This window comes from Vicugna pacos, chromosome 11 (genome assembly GCF_048564905.1).
Source record: "Vicugna pacos chromosome 11, VicPac4, whole genome shotgun sequence".
Lineage (NCBI taxonomy): Eukaryota > Metazoa > Chordata > Mammalia > Artiodactyla > Camelidae > Vicugna > Vicugna pacos.
Genome location: NC_132997.1, coordinates 39,721,944 through 39,729,237, shown reverse-complemented (window position 1 = coordinate 39,729,237; position 7,294 = coordinate 39,721,944). Strand labels below are relative to the sequence as shown.

The 7,294-nt window shown below is 50.0% G+C and overlaps 1 non-coding gene across 1 annotated transcript; it reads right to left on the bottom strand.

Annotated features, from left to right (window-relative positions):
* Positions 1–2,752: 2,752 nt before the first annotated feature.
* TRNAD-AUC (transfer RNA aspartic acid (anticodon AUC)) lies at positions 2,753–2,825 on the bottom strand. Its single transcript has one exon. It is a non-coding gene; the product is annotated as a tRNA-Asp (tRNA).
* Between the last annotated feature and the right edge of the window lie 4,469 nt (positions 2,826–7,294).

Sequence of the window (7,294 nt, the reverse complement as noted above, 5' to 3'; positions counted from 1 at the left end):
TCCCCTTTCTCTGCCCATATCTATCTCTCTGCCTGCCCTAATACAACCTCTGTCCAGGCAAGCAGAGGGGGGACAGGGCCCCGGAAGGGCACAGGATTGTTGACTGGCAAAAAATCTTAAAATTGAGAGTTATGTTTTATTCAGAGGATTTTCTAAGGGCTTGAGCCCCGGAGGCAGCCACTCAGATCCCTCTAAGAGAGGTAGGGGAGGAGCCGCATTATATAGGAGTTTTTGCAACAAAGTCCAAGTAGTCGGAACATCAAAAGATTACTGTTAATTAAGAAAACCAGATACTTCAAGTTAAAGAATTTAGTCCTTCTCTATGTATGGGAAGATGCAAAAGTCTGGGCTCATTGAAATTATCCCTTTGATATGCACCTAGCTATCTAAGGCCAGTAGCCTCTTCTTTCTCATCCTGAGTTCCCTCCGGGGGCACCCTTGCGGGTGGTTGCAGAAGCCAGGCTGCCTGCTCGGCTCCACCGTGAGTTCCCTCCACTCACTGTCGGTGGGCAGTAGAGGCTGATGTCTTGAAGGCCACAGCATCCTTCGTTTACTGATATAGCAGCGATGTTTTTCATTCATAGGATGCTGACCAGAACCTTGGCTCTGCCCTTTCGGAGCTCAGGAATCTTAACTGATTTTCCTATGATTCTCCAAATCTAGTTTTTCCCAGCTGATGAAACGGGTACAAAAATAATATCCTCTCTGGATGTTACAGGGACTAGATGAGATAACAAATATGAAGTGCTTTGGAATCCATAAAGTGCGGTAGCGGTATTGGTGGACCATCGTATTATTGAGGTTATTTGTCTATTCATAACTCATCTCTAATCACATTAGAGACAATGAATTTGTGCCTCTATCGGGTTGGCTGCTCTCCAGACAGGAAGCCAGAAAGATCTCAGGGAGAAGTTTGTTCTCACAACTCCCTCCTTTGCCAGGGCCGCGCCACATCCCAGTGGGCTTCTCCCAGAAGCAATATGGTGAATGTAATTAGCCATGAGAACTAGAGCCCTTTGCTTCCACTTGAGATTTGGATGGGGAAGAGCAAACACAGGCAGGGGCAGAGAGTGAGGACCACTCACACCCCAGGTCCCCTCACCAGGCCCTTCTTTCTCACCTCTCAGGGGGTCCAGAGATTTTCCTCTTCCCCAGCTGGCCCCAGAGTGACCAGGCTCTTTGTTTGTGTGTGTGTGTGTGTGTGTGTGTTCTAACCACAATTCTTTTCACAACAAATAATAGCATTTTCATGTATAATGTATCAGGCCTGCCTTTTACACTTCATTTTGGAGATCATTCATCAGCTCACTAGAGCCCTGGTTTCCATGGCAACAACCAGAATCTCCCTCCATCAGCCACCACTGTGAGAGTCCCTCCGCTGACCCTGACCCTGACCCTCACCTATGCAGGAGGTAACTGGCTCCCAGTCTAGTCTGCTTTAGGGCTGGGGCACTGCCCAGGCGGGGTCCTGACAAAGACTCTCTCCTTGACCAAACTCCACTCAGGCTCCTCTAAGCCCTCTATGCCTGGCTTTGGTGTCCATCCTTCTCAGGCCTGTGTGGCCCAGTTGTAGCAAGAATCTCTCGAAGTTGTTTTAGGGAGAACCCTTGATAACCGATCACTCAAGCCTGCCTCCAGCAAAAATTCTGCCCAGTTTGTTTAACCAGAACCCTCCCCACCCCTGATATTTCCTCTCAGTAATTTCCATCCATTGACCCCCAACCCTGTTCCTTGGCTACAAATCCCCACACGTCCATGCTGTATGAGGAACTGAGCCCCGTTCTTCATGGTAATGGCTCTTTCCCCCTGGTGCAGTAGTTTCTGAATAAAATAAAATAAAATAAAATAAAATAAAATAAAATAAAATAAAACTTTACTGTCTGGCTCTGATTTTCTTTAACATTCCCTTCCCAGTGTGGCCCCCCCAGCCCACAGCAAGGGCATGCACCTTCCACTAAGGACTCAGGCAGAGGCAAACCCCAGCCCTGCCAGGGGTCCTGGCTCTGCAGAAGGCACTGGCTTCTCCACCAGGATAACTGACCCAAGCTGCCTATCTGTCCAGCTGCATGTGCCCAGCGCAACACCTTCTTAGTGGCCTGCCTCCCATGGTGGCCTCATCTCCCAGTACCTCTCCCTCCTCCAGGCGCCCAACTGTCTACACCAGCCTCATTTTACCCACCAGCCCCACCATCAACACTTTGCATTCTCATTGGCCTCCAAAGGTTTTGCACATTCTAGGCCTTCTTTGGAACTCCCCTGGTTCCCTTCTCTGCTCAGATCTCCCTTAATTCTATAAGCCTCTGTCTCCTCCTAAAATCCTTCTTTTCATTAGCAGGATCAACACCTGTTTCCCCTGCGCTCAGAACCTCCGGGCATTGCCAGAGTGGAGGCTCATCTCAATGGTTTTCAAGTGGGCCTTATCACCTCGTCTGCCTCTCTGGAGGTCACCAAGGGCTTCAAACACCAGCAGCCTCCCCTCACCCCTGAGTGCTACCCGTAGTCAGAGCACCGTGGATGAGCCATGAAGTATATTTACACCTCAGCCATCCTGTACACTCCCAGCTGGTGGGAGGTTGCTATGGCCTGTGAGAGGCTGGACATTCCTCTTCATCCTGGACTACAATCGTCACACCTGATCACCCGGGCATCCTGGCTATCCTACACTGGCATTTTGAAGTCTCTCTCTCTCTCTCTTTTAAGATTTTGTTTTTTAATTGGGGGCAGTTAATTAGATTTATTTATTTATTTTTAGAGGAGGTGCTGGGGATTGAACCCAGGACCTCATGCATGATAAGCATGCTCTCTACCCCTGAGCTATACCCTCCCCCACAGCAGTCTCTTTATGAAAAGTGTTGGTGGTTGCTGTCCCATGTGTCATTTCCTTTGAAAAGAGACCCCTCTCTCGTGTCTGCCATTGCTCTCCTCCCCCCTCCAAATGATTCACCTCATAAACCAGCTGCCCACAAACCCAAACCTGAGCTGGCAAGGTGTCCCCTTCTGTGTCCCCCCAACCACTGTTCACATCATGTACATCACCCCTGCTTGTGATCCATTGTGGGTATGGCCACCCTGGAAAGACTAGGCCTAATTCACCCAAATGTCCCCAGCACTGCCCCCATAAAAGGATAACTTGAGTGAACTTTGGCCAAGCACATCCCATGCTCCTGTAACTAACAATGTACAAACTGAAGACCCATCCCCATGGGGAAAATATCCAGTCCCAGAGTTCAAAGTTGGCTTAGGAATACTACTCAGCCATAAAAAATAATATAATGATGCCATTTGCAGCAATATGGATGGACCTGGAGAATGTCATTCTAAGCAAAGAAATTCTAAGACAGAAAGAGGAAGAAAAATATCATATTACATCACTCATACGTGGAATATAAAAAAAAAGACAAATGAACTTATTTACAAACCAGAAATAGACTCACAGACATAGAAAACAAACATGGTTACCAGAGGGGGAAGGGGATGGGAAATGATAAATTGGGAGTTTGAGATTTGTAAATGTTAACTACTATATATAAAATAAACAAGTTTATATCATCTAGCACAGGGAACTATATTCAATATCTTGTAGTAACTTTTATGGTAAAAAAGAATATGAAAATAAATATATGTGTATTCGTGTTTGACTGAAGCATTATGCTGTACACCAGAAACTGACACAACATTGTAAACTGACTATACTTCAATAAAAATATATATATTGAAAAAATAAATAAATAAAATAGCATGCCATAAAAAAAAAAGAAAGAAAGTTGGCTTAGTTTCCTGTTGCTGCTGTAATAAATTATTACATACTTAGTGGCTTAAAACAGCACAAGTTCATTATCTTTTAGTTCTCAAGATCAGAGTCTAAAATGGGTCAGTAGAAAGCTATTCCTTCTGGAGGCCCCAGGGGACATCCTTCTCCTTCTCCTGTGCTGTAAGGGTTGCTTCGTGGTCCCTCGCTCCATCTTCAAGCCAGCAGCATAGCATATCTTCCAGCCTCTCTTCCTCACCCTTACTTCTGTCCTCCCATCTTTTCTCTCTCACTCTGACTCTCCTGCCTCTCTCTTATAAAGACCCTCGCGATTACAATGGGCCCACCCAGATCATCCAGGATAATCTCCCCATTGAAAGATCTTTAACTGGATCTGCAAAGTCCTTGTTGCCATGTAAGGTAGCATGTGCACAAGGTCTAGGGATAGGACATGGACATCTGTGGGGCACCATGACTCTGTCTACCAGATGCTCTGCGTCAGGAACACTTTAAGATGGTGAAGGGCTCCTAGCCTGCCTTCTTCTTGTGCCAGAAATGCCCTTGCATGGTGTTCTCAGCACCAGGCTCTCCCTTGAGGTTCCCTCCTCAGCCACCCGCCCCTAAAAAGGAACAGGGAGGAGCAGCCAGCATGTACCAAGGGACTTCCACTTGCCAGATTCATTAATATGCTTGTGTTGTCCTCAGAAACACAGTCTAGAGGACCTACCATCTAGCCTAGCTTTAGATGGCCTGCCTGGAGCCAGCCCCCTGCACTTGGCCTCCCCAGTGGACATGAAGCCCAAGGATAGTGGAGGGGCTGAAATGCCAAGCACAGCACCCACCATTGAGGACCCGCCCCACCCAGCCCCACACAAGGTGCCCACCCCAACTCCATGATCCTGGGCTGGATCCTGGTTCTCCAGCAGTCAGCCCAGACCCCATTTTGGTCCCCAAACCCAGAACTTCTGGGTGTCCTAGGCCTGAGAACCCACCCTTGAGGGATGTTCTGGGCTGAACTGGCCTCAGGAAATCCAAAGCCATGCCTGGCCACACCCTGCAAGTAGCAGAGTCTGGAGCCCACAGAGGCGGCAGACATGGAGCAAAACTTGACCGAAGCCAGAAGACCTGGCTTTTTACCAGCTCTGCTAACTGGCAGGTGACCTTGAGCAACTTAATCTTTGGGGGCTCAATAGTCCTTTGTCTAAAATGGAAATTGTGAAAGGGGGAGGGTATAGTTCAAGTGGCAGAGTGCATGCTTAGCATGCATGAGGTCCTGGGTTCAAGTCTCAGTACCTCCTCTAAAATAAAATAAATAAGTAAATAAAATGGAAATTCTACTAGCTGCCACTTTTTGAGCTTGTCAAATCGGTAGAACAAAAGTCACGTTGTTTCTAATCTGCCCTTGCCTTCTTCCCAGGCATGGGTCCTGGGTTTTAGAGGACTCCTGAGCCCGGGGTGCAATGGTGTGGGGGACGAGCAGCAGATAGAAATGGGAAGGGAGAGAGAATGAGAGGTTGAGAGTCAGGGGTGGAAGACTGGGGTCTTTGAGGCAGAACCTTGGTGGAGAAAGGAGAAAGGATCTTCTGCGGGCGCTGGAGAAAAAGGCACTGAGGAAAAGAAATGGACAAACCAGGGATTTGAAGTGATGACCACTAGAGGGCAGTAAAACACCTCGGGCCTCTGCAATATCTTGGTGAGGTTTCTCACCCTTGATTTGGAGACAGGAGTACCTTCTGGGGACTGTGAAACGAGGAGGAATCTGGAGCAGAAGGGTACAGAAACTGCCCAGGAGACATGGGGTCCATGTGTGCATTGCTCTTTCAATGAACCCCAAGTCCCCGGGAAGTGACTGCATTTAGATCCATTGTACAGAACGGCAATTGAGGCGCCCTGAGTTTCAGTAACTTATCCAGTTTCATACAGCAGGTGGGGCCTGAGCTGGTATTCAGATCAGGCTCCAGAGTCGATGCCGCACCTTCACCACCACCACCACTGCATGGTGCTGTTAGAATGTTGTTAGAAGAACAAATCCAGCGGGGCCACCACAAAGCCTGGGACTCAAGTATCCCTGCCCCTAACTCTGCCATCACCCTGGACTCCCACCTGTGGCTTTAAGGTCCATTCAGAGTAGATCCAGCCCTCAGGAGGGACCTTGGAGCCGCCAAACCTGCAGAGACAGGACTCGGCTAGACCCTGAGTCCCGTGGCCAGTCTGAGGACAAATGATCCTGCAGGACCCAGGAGCAGGTTCAGGGGATTCCAGACCTTGGCCACATCCTGGGCTAGATGGTGGGCATGGAAATGAAGGGTCAGGACCCTGCCTTGTGGAAAGGCAGTCAGGAAAGCAGACAGTGATAGGAGGGTGAGAACACCACTGAGCTAGAGGAGGGGAGGAAGCCCTTCCACCTGGGGTCACGATAGAGACCTCGCTACAGCCATGTACCCCACCATCCCCTAGAGGGGCAATGAGAGCCCCTCAGGCAAGGCATTGATGCAAGGATGACTGCGCCCTCCATTCGCCCCAGCCTTTGGGGCATTGAGGACCATGACCCAGACCATGAGTCTTCCATGTCACAAGGTGAGACAACACACCCCAGACTGGGAGGCAGAGGCAGCAGCAGACAGAGGGGACCCTGGGCTATCCCACCGGGGTCTCTGGATCTCTAGATGGAGGGCTGAGCTGGGCATGGTATGGGCTCATGGCCACCCAAATCCAGCTACCAAACCATGTGAATAGTCCCTGCCACCTCCACCTGCAGGGCATCAGGACCTAATCCTGCCCTGACCCCAGCACTCCCCCAGGCCTGGGTCTGGGACCCCAAATCTCAGCAGTGGTGGACTGGATTCCTGCTGCCTGAGACTCTGCCTGGGCAGCCTCCTCGCCGCTCGCAGGAATTCTGCTATGCCCACATGACACCCACCAGAGTGCCTTTTGTCCTGTTGATGGAAGCACCAGGCCAGCCTCTGTCTCACCAGCAGAACCCTCCCCACCTGCAGTCAGCTCTAACTGGGCCCCAGGACTCCATCTGAGGCTGGAGCCACTGATCGGCTTACCTGCCAGGACCCCAGCACCCCTGGGACCAGCTCCTGCCTCCCAAATGCCTGCCACCCAATAGCTAGAGGCCAGCTGGTGTGGACCCTGGCACCCTCCAGATCCCACGCTCACCTGTGGGCAATGCAGAGTCTCACCACCTCCCCTTCCTCCACCTGACTGCCAGAATGATCACTCCAAAGCCCAAACCTGAATGTGCTCCATTCCTTCTTCATAGCTTCAGTGACGCCTCGGTGCCCACAGGATAAAGCCTGACATTCACAACAATCCCGGATCTGGCTCCTACCTCCCCCTGAATCTTCAGCTCCAGAGATTCCTTTCCCTGCCTCCTGTAGCCCCACTAAACATTTCCCTGCTCCCTGGAATGCCTGAATCATCCTCACCCTTGCATATGCAATTAGTTCCTCAACCTTGCATGTGCACTTTCCGCTCCTCCCTACTCCTCTCCACCCAGTACCACCCGTTAATTTTCTCTATGGCAACTCCTATGCATCC